The sequence below is a fragment of the Miniopterus natalensis genome, chromosome 6 (assembly GCF_054644295.1).
Source record: "Miniopterus natalensis isolate mMinNat1 chromosome 6, mMinNat1.hap1, whole genome shotgun sequence".
Lineage (NCBI taxonomy): Eukaryota > Metazoa > Chordata > Mammalia > Chiroptera > Miniopteridae > Miniopterus > Miniopterus natalensis.
Genome location: NC_142086.1, coordinates 72,432,576 through 72,450,544, shown reverse-complemented (window position 1 = coordinate 72,450,544; position 17,969 = coordinate 72,432,576). Strand labels below are relative to the sequence as shown.

At 38.4% G+C, this 17,969-nt stretch overlaps 1 non-coding gene across 1 annotated transcript; it reads left to right on the top strand.

Annotated features, from left to right (window-relative positions):
* The first annotated feature begins 5,363 nt into the window (after positions 1 to 5,363).
* Positions 5,364 to 5,469, top strand: LOC148092948 (U6 spliceosomal RNA). The gene has a single exon (XR_015714722.1). It is a non-coding gene; the product is annotated as a U6 spliceosomal RNA (small nuclear RNA).
* Positions 5,470 to 17,969: the final 12,500 nt, after the last annotated feature.

The following is a 17,969-nucleotide window of genomic DNA, read 5'->3' as shown; positions in this document are numbered from 1 at the left end:
TGTTTTAGTTTTTAACAATAAAAATGCATTCACATATTTTTTAACTTCATAAAACAAACAAAAATGTTTGATTCACTGAAAAACAGAATAGCAGGAGAACTGCTAAAGTTACAGCACGGTGCGATAAGGCAGTGACCTATTATGGGCTGCAGAGAACACGTTCCTCTTATTAAGCAAGAAGAAAGGCTGGACATCACGTTGTGAATTTTAGTAAGAAAAAAAAACAACTGTTTCAAGGAACGTGGAGAAATCTAAAACAGATATGAGTGTCAGAAACTCAGCTCTCAGAAATGGAAAGGCTATCCCTGAGGCAAAACCACAGAAAACAGAGACAGGGTAACAAAAAGATGGGGAACTTTTAGACCATGTCAGGGCAAAACAGGCAGCCCACCTGGAAGTCTAAGCGGAGAGGTCAACTCCCCACAGACAACAAATAATAGAGTTTAAAAAAAAACTGTTTACAATTCAAATGACAAATACAGGGTTAATATTTATAGATTGTAGAAAAAGACACAACTAAAGAGGAAAATGGATAAAAAACAGAGAGAGAAAATTACAGAGAAACAAATCCAAGTGGTCGATAAGTATGAAAAGAATGCCCCCACTCACTACTAGACAGAGAAATGTAAATTAAGGAATAGTGCAATACCAACCTACACCCAAAGAACTGAAAATTTTTAAAAACCTGTAATATTTTTAAGTGTCTTATGAAGCTACTATTATTTTTACAGTATAAAACTGGTACAAAAATAAACAGAAAGATAAATGAAATAGAACAGAAAGTAAAGAAATATGTTCATATGGTTGTAAGAATGTATTATGTGATAAAGGTGAGATTTAAAATCAATGGCAAAATATGTATTATTTGATAACTATATTGATGTAAATGACCAAACATTTAGGGGGAAAATTAAGTTAAATCTTTATTTCACACACAACACTAAAATTAATTTCAGATAAACTAATGATTTCAATATTTAAAATGGGACCATAAATGGGCTAGAAAAATATATTTTTGTGTGTGTGTGTGTGAGTGTGTGCACACATACATATACTCTTGAGGTAGAACACTTTTATAAAGTATGGCACTAATGATGAAAACCAGAAAGAGAAAGAATAATAAATTTAACTACAGAAAAATAAAAATTAAAAATTTAGTATATGACAAAGTCAATACAGTAAGTGATGATGGAAAAAAATAAGCTGGATTTTACCTCACATTTTGCATAAAAATGAACTCCCGATATATTAATCATTTAACATATTAAATAAATGAGAAAAGTATTAGGAGAAAATATAAATGAGTAGTTACGTGATCTTTGGATAGGAAAAGGTTTTCTAAGCATGATTTTTAAAATAGCAAAAATCAAAAAGTAAAATATTGATATAATTGCCCACCTTAAACTTTATAACTTCTGTATACACACAAAAAGAATGTGTACAAAATATGTGCAAAATTTAAAGGTATAATACAAATTACTAAAATGTCACATATATGACAAAAAGGAGTTGATATATTTAATACATAAAGGTGAATATGTAAATTTAAGAACTAGGAAATGGCACAAACAGGCAAGTCACAACAGAATAATAATAAATAGCTAATAAAAACTTGGGAAAGGCCCTGGCTGGGTTGCTCTGTTGGTTGGAGCATCATCCCAATGTGTCAAGGTTGTGGGTTTCATCTCTGGTCTGAGCACATGCAAGAAGCAACCAATGGATGATGCATCAGTGGGTGGAAATTTTTTTTTAATTTGGGAAGTGTTCTCACTAGAAAGTAAAGAAATGCAAAATAAAACAGAAATGAGATGCCTTTTCAAATAAATATATATATTAAATTATAACATTCAATATTGATAAGATTTATAAGGAAATAGACTCTCTCATACATAGCTGGTAGGGGTATAAACAAGTACAGCCTTTGATCCAGCAATACCACTTCTGGGATTTGGCATAGAAACTAACCAAAGATGTACATAAATTGTTAGTTATAATATTTATTATAACACTGTTTATAAGAGAAAAAATTGATAATAAGTATCTTAGTGTAGAAATTTTAAATAAATTAAGGTTTATCTGTATAACAGAATCCAATGCAGTCAACAAAAATTGTGGAATAGACCTATATTTATTGACATAGAAGTATGTCCTTATGATGCTATTGAGTAAAAAAAAACTTTATTTTCAAACATCAGTATATACATAATACTTTATGAGTATCTATATGTTCATAAGTATCTGGAAGAATATTATTAATACTAACTAGACTTTTTTTAGCATATCTCCTAACTGTCTTAATATTTTGACCAGTGGGTGTGTCTGAATAGTGAGACCTCAAGTGAATTTTTTTTACTTCCTTCTTCTGACTTCCTTGTACTGTTGGAATTTTTTACAATGTGCTTAAAACTTTCATTGTTCCAAAGCTATTAAAACTATCTTTATTGTAATACTACATATATGAAATATATGATTTCAATATGGTAAAAATGCATGTATATAAGTGTATAAGTATAAAAAAGACACAAGATGTATATATTAAACTATATCTATTAAAATGTTAAAAGTGGTTTCTCTAGATAATAGAATTATAAGTTTTTCTACAATGAACATGTACTGTTTTTATAATAAGGGGGGAAAAGTTTATTATTATAAGAAAAAAATCAGTTCTTGGACCATTTCTGCTTCTGTATATCTTAGGCAAATCTGCGTGAAACAAACTTCATTGCTTAGGAAGTGGAAGATACTGGGCTAGATGATTGCTGAGATCCCTCCCAGTTCTCATGTTTTAGTATTCTGAATAACACCATGCTGTACACTTCTGAAAAGGAGTCCTATTTAGAAGTAAAGAACTAATTTTTACCAAGTCTCAAAAGAAAACCATGGTACTGTTCACCTATGGTTTTATCCAAATTTATGCCACCAGAAGAAAATTCTCTTAAAATATCTTTGAGTGAAATATATGAGGGAAGGAAAGGTGGGAAGAAAGGAGGGAGAAGAGAGGGAGAGGGAGGAGGGGGAGGGAAGGGGGAAGAGAGGGGTGGGGGGGGACGGGGAGGGAGAGAAACTATGTCTGGGTTCCCAGAGGAAGCTAAACTGTGTATCCTTGATTTATTTGAATTTCACCTTTTCTTTCATATGTGCCTGTACAGATAATATGCACATGTATAATTCTTTCTCTATCATTGCATGTATTTTCATGTTGTTCACTTAATGAAAGAAATGTAATTCAATTAGAAATGGAAATAGGGCTAAGGGTGCTAACTGGAGAGATCCTCATAATTTTACAACCAGTGAAATATATGATTATGAACTATATACTTCAAAGAAATTACTTTTTAAATCACCCTTAAGTTTTCTAGACTGAACAGATTATAGTCAACTCAGGTGCATTTATATGAAAGATAATATCCGTTAAATATCTTAGGAAACTAATTTCAATATTTTTAAAGTTTTTAATTTTGCTTTATCATTTAAGACTATGAGAAAAGCAGTCAACTTTTTCAGAGATTTAAAACAATCTACTCAATATTCTGATTCATTATCATATTAGTAGAACATGGAAATACCGCAGGCATACAAAATAGGTAATTGGGTACTAATTTACACACTTTAACTCTAGAGACTTGATTAAAATGGAAAAAAACACTCTGACTTTATCAATTTACTTCACTTTAGTACCACATAGCACACAGAAAAGCCTGAAGTCAACATGCAAAAGTAACAAACATTATTTACTAAAATCTTGAACGGGCCCGGCGCCACACTCTGTCCTTTATGAACAAGGTAACTGCAGGCTCTTTGTAGAAATGTTCCCACCCTTTCCAGCGTCGTGGTGGGGCTGTCTTTCTGGCGCAGTGCCCTCTGCCCACCCGCCTCGTCCCTTCTGGGGCCTGTGAAGATGGCCTGAGGGGGACGCGCACCCCGGAGCAGGGCTTCCACCTTGTCTTGGGAACCTTCACGTGAACACCCCCCCCAAGGGCCCCGACACTGCACATTCAGAAATGTTTGCTCCAGTCACACTTTCGCTCAAAGATTAATCATTATTAAGTTAAAGGGCGTGCACAGGAAGAAGAAAGCACTTCCTTCTTCTTTCCTGTCCCTACCCTCTACGGGGCACTAAAAACAAAACAAAACAGAGTTTTGTTATTTACAACACCACCTGGATATAATACATTAAAACTCTGTAGAGAACAACTGATATTTTGTTTCCCTTTATTTCAATCAGTTCAACACAGACACCTATCTTACCTAAGACACGGAGAATAATTATTTGCAAAGTTACTAGTTTAAAACCAAATAACTAGGAATTTTGGAATATATAAAACAAATTAATAAGATGAATATCAGCACAGCAATCAGTAAGCAGCAACAACGTACATGAGTCTATTTTTAAAAAGGTACAAGGAAGCCTGAAATGTTCCATGATTTTAATTTTGCATATTCTATTTGAAAACATATTTCTTAGATTTGATCAAACACCTGTGTCTTCTAACACAGATATACCTAACCTCTGCAGCAGCATACATCTTACAAAACCTCTAATAAGAGTAAAGTTTCAAGGACTTTCTTCATTGATGTGACTGGAACTGACAACTGGAGCCTATACTTTGAAAAGCATGAAGGTAGAAAGTTCCAAATTTCTCTGGTCAAAACACAAAAATGCCATCCTCATTTTGCACCACAATCCTATCTTCCTCCTCACGGATAAAGAGCTGAAAGCAGTAAGAGCAGAAGAGGAAAACAAATTCATCACACTGTATGAGAGTATTGATATAAATAGTAATAGACTAATGTCAAAATGAGGATGCATTCAGTCTGAATCCTAGAAAAACATTTTGATTGAGTATAATCCAACAGCGGATGAATTTTCCTGGTGAAGTAATTAGAATAGAGTCCTTGCTTATCTAGGGTCTAGAAAGAATCTTCTGATGTTAAAAAAATGCTAAAACGTTATTATTTTATCTTGAGGTTGACCATGTTTTATGTTATAAAGATACAAACATTTTTGGTTGACGAATTTTCACTTATTTTCTATTTAATACCAGAAAGCTGTTACCTCATATTCAACCTTCTCATTTGACCACATCTGTTCACAATTCTTGTATAATGCATCTTTTAATGTGCTTTAGCTCACAATTAATGAGAAAAAATTTCTAAAACCTCAGAAACATAAAAGTAATATGTTCCCAGGAAAAGTATTGATTTAATGGTATTTTCATGTTTATGTGAATGACTCATAAATTTAGCAGAAATAAAATTTTTTAACACATATGAATATCCATAAATACCAACAGAAATGTATTGATGTAAATTAAGAAACTTGGAACTATGCAGAAAATTTACTTTTAAAAAGACTTTCCTTTGTGCTCACTTCGGCAGCACCTATAGTAGAATTGGAACGATACAGATAAGATTAGCATGGCCCTGCACAAGGATGACACGCAAATTCATGAAGCGTTCCATATTTTTAAAATAAATAAATAGACTTTTTAAAAATATATGTGGTTTCTTTAATTGATTTCAGAAAGAGAAAGGGAGAGGACAGATACAGAAACATCAATGATGAGAGAGTCATTGACTGGCTGCCTCCTGCACAGCCCCCTACTAGGGAACTGAACTGTGATCTCCTGGTTCATGGGTTGACGCTCGACCACTGAGCAACACCGGCTGGGCTGTATTTTTTTTTTTTTTTTTTTTTAAGAATTGTTTATTGATTTTTAGAGAGAGAGGAAGGGAGAGAGAGAGAGAGAAAAACATTGATGTGAGAGTGAAACATCGATCAGCTGCCTCCTACACGCCCCCTACACAGGATTGATCCCAAAACCTGGGCATGTGCCCTGACCAGGAATTGAATATGCAGCCTTTTGGTACACAGGGCGATGCCCAGCCAACTGAGCAACACTGGCCCAGTCACTGCCGAATTTTTATAAAAAGCAAAATGTAGACTTCTGATTTTACTTACACACAAAGAATAATGCAGTCTTCTTTGTTTGATATATATTGATGCATCATTTAAAATATTTATACAAAGAAAGCAAATCCTAAATACATTTACTCTCTGAGTCTCTCTGTTTGACCTCTGACATAATACCATTCCTTAACTTAGAATCATTGACTCCAAAGGCATATATATTCATTTATAAAGTATGGTCTACTAACTTTAAATCACTTATTCTTAGAAAAAGCTTTCTAGATTCAGATTTACCTTTTGGTTGAAATTAAAATTTAAACTTAGAAATGCATGTGCTTTATAAATGTAAATTCCTTCCACCCCCATTTAATGTGTTGGTAATTTCTTCTATTTACAGAAATATAAGTACTATGGTCATTGATTGTTTTAATTTATTGAGCAGAATATTTATAATATCTATATATATATAACATTGAAAACAGAAAAAAAAATTAACCTTTATTTTAGAAAAAGCACTATTTTGAACATATTTCCAAAATTTATATTCTAAGCTGTGGATTTAACAGAAAGAATGTAAAGTTGCCATGTAGTAATTAAAAACAAAAGAAAACATCATAGCTCTTATTCAGCCAAAGAATCCCCATGTCTAGAATTTCAAATTTTAAATAGTTAGTATTCCCAATACCAGTTATCACTAAGCCACAAAAGCGTGGTAAGTACTCAGAACTAAATGTTTTCCATCCTTTGGAAACAATATGAATATTAGCGACGCCTGACAAAAATGGCCTTTGCTCTGTTTAACATTTAATCAAGTAGTTAATATTAAAACTGGAGACAGAAAAGATGTGTTGAAAGCAGTTACTTGTATATTGAGATTTGGATAAAAACTACATGTGGTTTCCATTGTTTCATAGCCAACATTTTGGAATTTCTTACAGAATGATATATTTACATTTCTCAAAACTGAAAAAGCCTGCCTTCTTATTGAAGTTTACCATATGTCAAAACACTTCAAAAGCTAAATATTTTATATAAAAAAGGAGAAACTGACTAATCTATAATGTATATAAGATTAACCAAATGTCAAAAGCAGTGTTCTAGTTGTCAGTTAATTAATACTCGAGTAATCCTTGATAAATCATAACCAATGTTTCAATTTATGTGACTATCAAATACATTCATTATATTCTTATACAGTTTGTTGAGTCAGTAACTCATTGTAAAAGTTAATAAAATATCTGTAACATTACATTTTAACCAGAGCAAGGGTATTCAATACAAGATCTTCAGATTTATTCAATTAACTGAACTCTATCAGTAAACACAATGACCTGAGGGCCTAACTCATTAAAAAAATGCACTATTTACATGGAATCTTCTTGAATTTGCCTGAAAACTTAATTATAAGGCAAACTTTTCTCAGTTTATGTACTTAGCAGTTACCCCCGAGCCCTCGAAAGCAAATGTTAGGAAGCACAGCTCACCTACATCAATGAGATGACAGAAGCATCAAAAACTTCAATCTGTATCCAAAGGCTACATACATCAGCTTATTGTACATGCACAGACATTTCACTGTTCTGGACGGCATGCCGTTGCAAGCACAATACCCATTTAACATATGGTGAAGATGGGGAACTGTAACATGCACCTAGAAAAAACCCAGCTAATGACAAAGAGCAGGTAAGTGAACACTTCAGACCTGAAAACATATACCCATCAGCAAGTCTGAATAACATCTCTCCCAGGATATGAGCAAAAATGGCTAACACAGACTTTACTGCTTGCATCTTTTAAATCGTAATAACTGAAAAGATTATATATAGATCTAATCCAAGTGAACCTAGAGTCACAAAGTGTTACCACTAGAAGAATAATTGTATCAGATGCCTAACTAATAAGTATTTTATCAAGACTTGGCAAATAAAATTGAGAGAGGAAATTCTAAAAGGTGACAGAATCATGGGCAATAATAATGGAGACTTATAAAACACATTCCGTGGTTGATAAAGTAGTCAACTTCTTGAGAGAACTGTAAAATTATCAGGGAAGGGAGAGCAGATGTTACCCATTTGGACTTGGTAAAGCATTTGATGCACTGCTTCATGAAAAGTGACTTGAAAAATTAGTCCAAATTGGCTTGGATCTGATCAGCGTCACACAGATTGAAAACTGCTTGAAAATTAGTAAACTAAAGATCATAACAAATGGCCACATATCCATTCGAGGTAGAGATCAGCCACTGGAATTGGTGTTAAATCTGGTCTTAGTTAATGGTCTTATGAATAGTTTGTTTTTAAATAAACAATTCTAACAGAATTTTTGAATGCTGCTGCATCGAAAGGCAGACAATGCCTACAAAAGAAAGAATAGAAAATTATATAGAGTTCCAAGAAAAAGTTAAGTACACAGGAGATAATGTAAAATTTAGTTTGCAAAACTTCACTCCAGAAAATAAGATATAGATATAGAAGGATACTGACTTTTTAACATAGATACCAGAACTTAACAGATCCAAGTATCTTCTCCTTCAAAGCAGTCACCCTGAGAAACCAAACACATACCCAGCAATACTGTCACTGTTCAAAATGTTTTTGGGAATTCATCTTCGTAATCGCCTTAAGCAAATCAGTGCCAGTAAACTTTAGTGCCCTTTATGAGCTACATAAGAAAATGTGCCATCACAAAACAGCCATGCTTAATTTTTTCCTACACTTCATATGTAATAAAAATTTATATTCTCCAGCTTCTTCATCAGACTTAATGCCAAACAGCCTTGGCTAGTTCCAAAAATTAAAACCACCCTCAGAGAACTAAGATTTGTCTCCACTAAATTATCTAAAAGAATCTATCAGATATATTTTTTCACAGACTTACTCATTCCACCAACACTTAATGAAATCTGCTATATGTCTGTCCCTACTATTTGACTCTGGAGAGGCTACAAAAACTAAGTAATGATCCTTGCCCTTAAGGCACTCACATTCTGGTTGGAGGAACAATCACATAAATAATTATACTACACTGTAACGAAGCTCTGGTAGATATGTGCTCAAAATTCTATAATAGCACAAAGGAGATCTAGAGAAAGGAATTCCAGCAGGAACAGAAGTTTGACAACAGTCAGATATCCAGGAACTAGTGGCAGCTCCAATGGGAGCACAGGATAGGGGGTGGAGTAGCTTCAGAAGATGAGACAAGAAAAAAAATAATAGTAAGCCCTGGCCAAGCAGCTCAGCCGGTTAGAATGTCCTCCCCATAAACCAGCGTTTCGGGTTCAATCCCCAGTCAGGCCACATACAAGAACCAACCAATGAATGCATCGATAAGTGGAACAACAAATCAGTGTTTTCTCTCTCCCCTCTCTCTAAAAAAAAAAAAAAAAAAATAGTACAAAGTCAGATCAAACAAGGTACTGAAGAGATTGAACTTAATTCTTCGGGCAGTTTGGAGCTCCTGAAATATAAGCTAGAGAGTCACATGACTTGATCTTAGGAAGATAGTTGGGGGCAGTGATAGGAAGGATGAATTTGAGGAGGAGAGACTAGAATCTTGGAGAGCAGTTAGAGGGTTCTTGCATCCCACTCTAGTCAGACTTTGGCCTCCATCTTATCAAGGTCACCAAAGACCCGTACAATGGTCAATTCTCAATGGTTGATTCTCAGTCCTCACTCTGTCTCCCTTGACCCACTTCCTTTAACTTGGCTTCCAGGACACTGTGCTGTCTTGGTTTTCTTTCCACCTTGTTGGCAGTTCCTTCTCAAGCTCCTTTTACTGATTTCAACTCTTCTCCCCAACTTCTCATTAATGACAGACAGAGCACTCCATCCAGAGCCCAGTCCTGGATCCTCTACTCTCTGGTCAGTTTTTTATTACACCCAGCCTCATGGGTTTAAGTACCTTCTATATATGCTTGGAAATAATCCAAATTTCCAGCAGTGTGAGAATAGATGCACAAATTGCTATAAGCACTCAGTAGAATATTACATAGCAATGAAAGAAATTACAGCGACTTCAGCAATATGGGTGAATCTTAACAGGTAAGAATGAAAAGTAAATATGAGAAGATAAAGGCATGCTATTTGTAACCACACATACAGAAAATTCAGAGGAGATAAATGGAAACAGAAAATGCTTAGATTTGGATATATCAAGGGCATTAGTAAATGGTTTACATAAACTGTAAAGTAAAAGCAGAAGAGGGAAAAGAAGAAAGGGGAAGCTGTGACTAGATTAGAGAAGATAAACATTCTTCTTAATATATAGTATATAATTATTAGTACTAAGATATAATTTAGGAAGAAAATTTTGAGTATTTGTCTTTTTAAGAAGGAAAACAGGCCTCAGTCAGTGCTCAGGGGGTATCCCCACATTGGGTACTACCTGTCTCCCACACTTTTCTCCTCCAAGATCTACAGACCTTTCCAAGATGACCCACCTCCCCTTGGGCATCCTTCTCTTCCTCCCCACCTCCCCTTGGGCATCCTTACCTTCCTCTCCACCTCCCATTGACTATCAATGTCAGGCCTTCAGTAGATGCTAAAATGCTTATTGACTACTTTGAGCTTAATTTATTATAATTAGGTTTTCTTCTTAAGATTTAAAAGAATGTTTAAGGAATGATTTAGTTTTATATTTTAAAAAGTTGTACTGGGGCATGAGAAACAAATATCTTCTGTGAAGCATCTCAAATCATTCCTGGTATTATTCCTTACTAAGTAGCTGTTGCACCAATAATATTTGGACATTACAGGGTTTGGTGAGTAAGAGTCTCCTAAGTTTAGCCTGCTTACTAATAATCTCCTTTTCTTTAGTCTTTCTACACTTACAACTTGCCCTGCTTCTCATGCCCATCCCATGCCAACCATTCCCTTTACCTCTCTTTCTACCATCACTGCCTCCAACAATGTCAGACTCCAAGCAGAAATCAGAAAAGGATATTCCGATAGGTTAAAATAGAAAGAGGAAAAGACTCCAAGGCACATAGTAGGTATTTAATAAATATCTGTTGAGTGAATGAATAAATGAGATGCTTGCATCTAGACTTCTAGAATGAGGAACTTGGAAGAGAGGAGGAAGACAGAAGGGTGTGCATAAGAGGTGGGAAGCTGCTCAAGATAAAGACATGAGTGCTTTTCATAAGGTGGGTAGGAATAAAAATAAAATAAAATAAAAACCCTTCTCCCCTAAGGAGTGAAGAGCTAGAGAGGAGGGGGCTGAAGGATTGACACTGTTTGGGAGGATTTTCTCCCTTGTTCTGTAGTCTACATTTCAGTCAGTCAAAGAGCATAACCAAGCTTCTTTAAATATTCAGTCCACTGACCTACTGTCTTTCCCATTCTGCACCCAATTAAGGTGAAATGAGAAATACAGGGATGGTGGGGAAGGTGGGGAGCCAGTAGGTGGGATAGAGTTAAACCCACCTCACTGCTCCACTAACCTCAGAAGTCACCATGTTATCCTGCAATTCCTAACCCCATCCCCACCCCATCCCACCCAATCCATGGGCAGCCTTCTGCTGAGCAGAGTTCATGGCATGAAGGAGAATCACCTCTGTGCCCAGATCCACTTCTATGTCGCTGATACAACAAGATTCCAGAAATGAGTCTTCCCCCATGAATCTTCCCCCTGCCTGTCAGGACTCATCTATTGTAATTCCTCACCCTGATCTTGGAAAACTACAAAAAGGACCAATTACCCTCTGAGTTAGAGCCTCATTTGTGCTCAATGATGAATCACACATACAACTCCTTCAACAGCACAACCAGTGCTGACCATTAACCTAGATCAATAGTCTCAAAAGAAAAGGTCAAAGGTCCAGTGGGCTCTGGGAACCCCAGACTACAATACTCTCCACCTTGACCAACTTGACAGACAAGCTCAAATTGCTCAGGCTGCTTGTTCCCTTTCAGCACATTAGCAAAGAACTTCAGAGCTTCAAACTAAGTCCTTTCTCTACATTAAGCACTTTTTAAAAAGTAACTAATAATAAGCAGAAGATGACAAAGAAGAAATGGGAACAAGAATAATAAAACAAGGCAAGGATTTTCAATATTGTCTTACTTTTCATAAAGGAATATACATCATTTTGCAGATTTCCTTTATAGGCTTCATTTTATAGTAAAGGAGGTTTGTGGGGGCTCTGCCGAATTGCTTATGGAGATTTTTTGCCTAAGAGCTTACTACAGGGTAGGGCAAAGCATCCCAGCCCTGAGTTTTGGGGCACTCTTGCTACTAAACTGACTCAAAAGGCCTCTGGCATTAAAAAATGACCAGAGGCTCAGAAGTTTGCCGTATTAGTTTCCTATTGTTGCTATAACACATTTCCACAAACTTAGTGGCTTAAAACACAAAATGATTATCTTACAGTTCTGCAGGGTTAGCATAGGTTTCACTGGGCTAAAATCAAGGTGTTGGCAGGGCTGTGTTCCTTCTGGAGACTCTGGGGCACATTCCTTTGTTTGCCTTTTCCAGTTTCTAGTGGCCACCCGCATTCCTAGGGTCCTCCATCTTCAAAGCCAGCAATGCTGCTTTTCTCAGGCCACTCTTCCTTAGTCCTACTTCTCTCTGAGTCTCCTCCTTGGTCTTTCTCTTCCACTTTTACTGACCCTTTTAATTACAGTGGGCCCACAGGAATAGGCCAGGGTAATCTCCCTATTTGTAAGGTCAGCTGATTAGCAACCTTCATTTCACCACAACCTAATTCCCCTTTGCCATATAACCTAATATATTTACAGGTTATAGGGATTAGGGCAGCTATCTTTGAGCGGCCTTGATTCTATCACACTTCCCTATTATTCCCAAGGCAAATGGAGGACCAGTCTCTCTCTTAGCAAACCTTTCTTTGGTGGCTAGTTCCACCTAATTTCACCTGTGTATAAATTTTGGGAAGCTGGTCTAGACCTAAAAATCCCCCAGGGGAGGCCCTGGATTCTTTTAAATCAGCATTGGGCAAGACTTAGTTTTAATGGAAACTACATAAGCCTTCAAAGAAACACAACTGATGACAAGTGAGAATTTCAGTAAATAAATATATTGCCCACAAGACGGCTAATTATATTTTAAACTACTAATGCCAGTAAACATAATACCAAACACAATGTAGCACGAGTACTGAAAATTCGGAAAGGTTGATGGACTTTTGAAATCATTTTTAAGGGTAGTTTATTTTCTTCTTCCTTAGCACGGAAGCATAAAATGTACTCAATAAATAAGCAAACGGAAGGACAATCAATCTAATATCAAAGTGACTAGAGAGTTAATGCCAGGTCTCAATTTGTATGCTGACATTCCGGAATACAGAGGATGAAGGTCAGAGACTCTGGGTAACCTCTGCATTAAAAATGCCCTTGAGTTATCAGGGAGAAAGGCAGCCCCCTTTCTATTCTATGTGAAGGGTACAGATCTAACAGAATTTGGAAAAGTTTTATTCCAAACTCCAAACCACACAACATAATCAATATTCATACTGATGAATTGAAATAAACATGAATACCACTTCCCAATATTTTCCAAAATTGTTTCTAATCACAGACAGGTAAATTCAAAATCCTCTCTATGTGACAATAATTTCAAAGGCAAATAATGAAAATAGAGAAGTACACTGTGGAAACTTATTGTATGCCAGGCACTTTATACAACTTATTTGATCCTGACAACAACCTGCAAGGTATGTTACAGGACAGGAAGAGGGCACAGACTCTAGGAAGCCAAGAAATTACCTGAAACTTTGCATCTAATTAATACATGGTATATTGAGATTTAAATTCAGGAACATCTGCCCTTAAAGATTAATCATATACTGTGACATCACGCTGATTCCCAAATTAAGATGTGTAAAAAGTGCTCTGATGTGGATCCTCTATCATTAAAAAGATTTATAAAATAAAAGTGCTCTGAGGTCTTAACAGATACTATATAAAATATGAGGCAAGTATTAGAAATGTATGTAAATTTAGGCATTGGAAACAAGGAGCTCTTCATTTAGTCTGTAATTAGACCTCAATTGTTCATTTTACAGGTCCTTACAATAATAATTAAACATTTCTTCCTTTGTATTATATGTGTTTTCAAACTGCTGTGGAAGACTGTTGATCAGCAGCCTTTCCATCTTTTGGCATTTTACTGCTAATGCTCTGCAAACACGGACAGCCAAAGAAAACGCAGATGGTCCCATGGAACACAAAGCACAGCAACATATGGTATGCATTTAATTCTAACAAAGTTTGCTTCTTAACCTCTGGGTGTCGCTCCACAATTCCTTTATAAGGCTACTCATTTCCAAGGAAGGTTCAGTCTCCAAAAACAGGGCAACAGGTCCCACGTGTGTGTTGTACAGCCATCCAGCTGAACATAATGTGTCTGAATGCCTTTAAGCAAGTGCATTTAGCACATGCTTCCTAGCACTATGATATGTACTTATGAACTGTTTACCCCTCGATGGTAAGCCCCTTGAGGGCAAGTGTCATGCCTGATATCTCACCTTATTACCTGTACATCGCAGAGTAATAATAATATCTGTCATGGATATAGCACTATGCAATCTATAAATTGCTCTGATGGATAAGGCCCCTAATTACTTGTGACATTTGCCACATCTTCAGATGAGGCTCAGAGAGACTAAGCAATTAACTAGAATCACAAACTAGGAGGCAGTGTTTTCTTCTTGCCCACAACAGAAAAGTATTTCATACCTTGAATTGCACTGCTATTTTCTTCTCCTAAGGTTTCTATTACAAGGATTACTGCCTACTGGCCTTTTTATTAAATATTAGGGTAGGCGCAAGACACTGTTCTTAGGGTTTTACAAATATTAATTTATATAATCCTCCTAACACCCCCATGAAATAGATGCTATTTACTCCCATTTTATAGATAAGGAAACTGCGGCACCGAAAGATGAACTCATCCAAAAATTACAGGACTGTTAAATGCCAGCAGTGAAGTTTGAATCCAGGAAGTCTGGCTCCAGATCCTGTGCCCTTAACTTATCCTGCATTATCCTGCCTGAATAAGAATCTAAAAAGATCCGTGCTCAGGATATGTGAACAGTTGTTCAACAAGGGGCAAAAAAGTATGTTTACTCCTCCCTATAGGATTTATTTGATTATATTCTAGAACCTTTCCTCATGCCAATAGAACTCCGTTTAAGTACGATACTAAATTTTCCTGTACTGACGGCATATGCGGTGGTTACCTTGACTGACACATAAAATACCCAAAACAAAATACCCCAAGGCTTGAGGATTTTTTGTTTCATGAATTAGACACATGAAAGGATTGTTGAGGCATCAGAAGTGTTATATGCTCACATCTGTAAGTCTTTCTTGGAGATTTTCATATTTCTTATACAAGAATGCTCCCTGTCTGAACTATTTCAGTGTTCACTCTATACCTGAGCTTGAAAATTAATCCTTTTTAATTTTCAACTACTTTCTCTTCACACATAGTGCAAGCACTTGCTTTCAATATGATGTTTAAGTTGTATGTTTTTATGTCAGTTGTCTTGAAAACATGCAAGTAAACATGCAAACATATTGTAAAGGTTTAAAATTTGGGGTATGTATGAGTATATTAACACAAGTTGTGAATGACATATATCCAAGCCTATATAAATTAGATTTTGAGGAACAAGCACCACACTGCTCAGGCAGGTCATAATAAGAGATTCCTCGTGAAATGTAAAAACTACCTTGAATGAATTATCCATAAGTTAACACTCATTAGAATGACATATTTATTATTTCTGGGTGTGACATTCCTTTAATGCACTTTGACTAACTGTTCTAATGGCACATTAAGAAACTATTTCAGGCCTTCCCCCCCCCCATTGGAATTTGTAGACTTTATTTACATTTGAATGAAAATAATTTAAAGTAATATAACACAAAACAATCACCCATTTCCCAAAGTAAAATACCATTTTATTCTGCCCAGAAACATTTAATTAAAGCAGGATATAACTTCGGTAATTACTTTTGCACAGAATGACTCTAAAATTAATAGTCAATTGTTAAGAGTGTTTAAAATTCGGGAGACTGACAATCAAAACAATCTCAAATGCCTTGTTTATGTGATGAAAAGGAGTGATCCTTTAATTCCCTCACACACATTAAACTGATTTCACAGACTTTCTGTACTGGTGTTTAACATAGTCAAGTGCTTGAGGTTACATAAAATAAACAATCTTGAGATCTTATTGCAAATGTTTGCAATTTATGATGTAAACTGATTTGTGAAAAAATAACAGGATCTCATGTCACTGAAGCCAAAAAGGCATTTTTCAGAAATCAAAATAGTTCCGAAATTTGAGCATTGCATTATACTAAAGTATTACCATCTGAGGATCTAAAAAGTTATAAATCTAAGGAAAAACTCCAAATAGATATTTATCAATCCAGTTTCAAGCAAAGGCCTCTGATCTTATTGGGCCTCTAGCATCATAGAGTCCTTAACACTAATAATGTCTTGAATAATCTCTTTTAGAGCGGCTTCCCCCAATCTTAGATTCTGTAGCTCCAGAAGGATTTTCACACCCTGAAAGATTTGGATGCGGGGGGGCGGGGGGGGGGCTTTTCATTAATTTTTACGATTATTGAGTTTCAACCCAAACCACGTGCATGTTGGGCCTTATTTAAATTTAAAGTGAAGACTTCCTCGGATCCCTTCTCAGGTGGCTCTGGAAACTCGGGGTTTGGACCGCCCAGGGGTCAGAGAGTTTGAGCTGTGCCGCCCCAGAAAAGCCGGCCCTGCCTGCCCCCGTGGGAGACTGAACCCTGGGGACCGGTCCCGCCGGGCCAGGAAGCGCAACCTCCGCGCTCGCTGAGGCCCCGCAGAGCTCAGGCGGAAGGAGGCGAGGCCGCCACGCGCGCCCCTGACGCGCGGGACCCACAGGCCGCGCCCGGTGCAAGTTGGGCGGGCCGGGCCCAGAAACTTTGGCCTTTCTCACCTGGTGGCCTTCGCGGTTCCTCGGCCCTCCGCGCCCCGGCCCGACCCCCGGGGCGGCGCGCCCACCCGCAGCCTCTAGCCCCGGGGAGCGCTCAGGGCTGACCCGGGCGGCGGGGCCGCGCCCCTTTCTTGCGCCCCGCGCCTCTCGCGTCGGCCCTCGACGCACCGCCCCCTTTGACCTCGGGCTGCCCCTGCTCAGCCGCGAGGACGCGCTCGGCTCTGCGTTGGCCGCGCCCAAGGCTGGACCCCCGACAGGACCACCAACTCCCCAGCCCCAAGGTCCCCCCTGACCTCCGACCTCGCTCCAGGTGCCCGGAAAATGTCCGAAGCCGCGTCGGGGCTGGACTAGGGTTGGGGCTTGCAGCCTGGGGGTTCGGGCGCCCGGCCGGGGCGCGGGAGGGGAGGGAGCTCGCCGCCGGCCACCTCGCCCCGGCGCGCGGAGCGGCGCGGCCGCTTCAAAGCGCACCTCGCCCCGAGGCAGATGTTTACCGTGAAAACTAGGGACGCCCGTCTGCGGGAGACTCGCGAGGCCTGAGCGCCGGGTGCGTCCCAAGTGGTGGTCTATGATCTTTGAAAGCAAACAGATAAATATGAACATATCACCCATGTCTACGCCGAGGCGAACTCAACCCGGGAGAGGGCCGGGCGGGGGCGGCGGGAGCGCGGCCGGAGGACCCGGGGTTTTGTCGGGGTTGGGGGGGGGAGTGTCTCACCTACGCGTCCTCCGGCCCAAAGGGGGCCCCAAGGGATACGCAGGACACCCTCAATTTTCGCGGAGGGTGCCCCCCCCCATTCCAAGAACCCATGCGGGAAGGGAAGGTCCTGGCCAGGGCCGAGTCTTCCAGGTCCCTGCCAACCCCCAAACCCGCAGCGCCTTTGGGCTTCACTAGAGGGGTTCCTTCTGGGAGAGGGGGTCAAAGGAGTACGGAGGGAGGGGCTCCGCGGTGTTCAGAGGACGGCTAAGACCCGGCTTTTCCTGATCGCGGTCATGGCCCTGGCTTCTACCTTTTCCTAAAACGAGCCCAACGAAGACGCTGCTGCGGTCCAAGAGCTAACCCGGAGTGTAAGGTGGGGATCAGCCCCTCCCGGCGCCGCGGCCCCCTCCGGGGCT